Source organism: Primulina eburnea, chromosome 1 (genome assembly GCF_022965805.1).
Source record: "Primulina eburnea isolate SZY01 chromosome 1, ASM2296580v1, whole genome shotgun sequence".
Classification (NCBI taxonomy): Eukaryota; Viridiplantae; Streptophyta; class Magnoliopsida; order Lamiales; family Gesneriaceae; genus Primulina; species Primulina eburnea.
This window is the reverse complement of record NC_133101.1, coordinates 42522653-42524254: the sequence shown is the minus strand read 5'-3', so window position 1 is coordinate 42524254 and position 1602 is coordinate 42522653.

Here is a 1602-nt window from a genome sequence, read left to right as displayed (position 1 = left end):
CATCATGCACCCATTGTCGATGGAAGACATGGAAATTATAAACAAATTTATAATTCCCCTTTTCAGGCTTGATATTAATTTTGAATATTATTCAAAATGAGGGTTTTTAATTTTGAAAGGTCTCATAATTAATTTTATTTAAAAGCTCGCCATGTTTGATCGTATGTTTGCCGGATTCATGCAACTTTGTTATTATCATAATAATAACGCATATACTCATTATTTATAACATATCATGCATACATTATAAACATTAAACAAAACAAGGAAGATCAATCGCCCCAAAACTAATGGCCCGTGTGAGCTAAACACGGGCCTAGGTCCAATCCTAGGGAAATTCAAGGGATGCGAATGCAACTATTACATTAGCTTCCAATATTTACATGTCTTCGTTCTTCATAATCATCATGACCACCATCTTCCAATTTTGATCATCCACTGTACTAATATTTACAAATAATATTCATGGCAAATAGGGATACATCTCATGGGAGGTGGAACGGGCCATAAACCAAGCCCACATTAAATTTGATAATTATTACAATCATTCAACACAAAATATCCTAGCATACACCTAGCAAATTGGGCTTGGGCTTTTGATCATCCTTCATGCATAATATCACATATCATACACCATAAATTTATTATCACAATAATTAATTGATCCAATAACTAACCACCATGATTATAAACTAAATTAACAAAGTATACAAACATCTTTGTCAACTTTTCAATTAATTTATTTATAATCGAATTTCTTGTAAATCACAATCGTCTATAAATAATTAAAGTTCAACTTCAATTATTTATTTTATGAGAAAATATTTACAACTTTTGTAATTTTAAACTTAAGGGCCCAAAAAAAAAAATTATTTTTCACCAAAAAACATTTTGGCCCATTTAAATTTCACAAATGTGTTAGCCATCTCGTGGCCCAACAACTTCAAGGCCCATGACACTTTGATAATCCATAACACTTTTGGAAACCCTAGTCGTCATCACCATCGCTGGAGCTCCGTCGCCGGATTCCGGCCAACATGCCAAAATTATCTTTTTTGTTTAAAAAGATAGGGGCGATCGGGGGCTCGGGCTGCCCTTGCTGCCCGAAATGGGCAGCCCCTCGGGCAGCCCGAGCTGCCCGAAACGGGCAGCAACATGCTGCCCAAAATTTGCCCTAAAAATGCCTTGATTTTGTTGCAAAAATTTCATCTCATGCAGTTAGAAATCGACCTCAATATAATATCATGTATATGCTAAAAAACTAGTACCCTTAGCATTGATATCACTTGAAAGGGATCGATTTTTAGGTGACCGAAAGCGCAACGGAAGCAACAAAAATTCGGTTTTCTAGCATGAAATTTCGGCCACCTTGTGTACTAGGGTGTATCATATACAAAAACACAAACTATGACATACATAGGGTGTTTTAAAGATTTACCTATCAATCTTAAAAGATTGATGATGGCTCCAACTAAGGTGTAAACACCTTAGCTCTTGAATGGCAAGATAATCTTCAAGCTTCCCTTTGAGCCCACCTTGCTCAAATATTAAGCCCACCACCAACAAGCTAGAACCACTCTAATTTTGTACTAGAAAAATTAG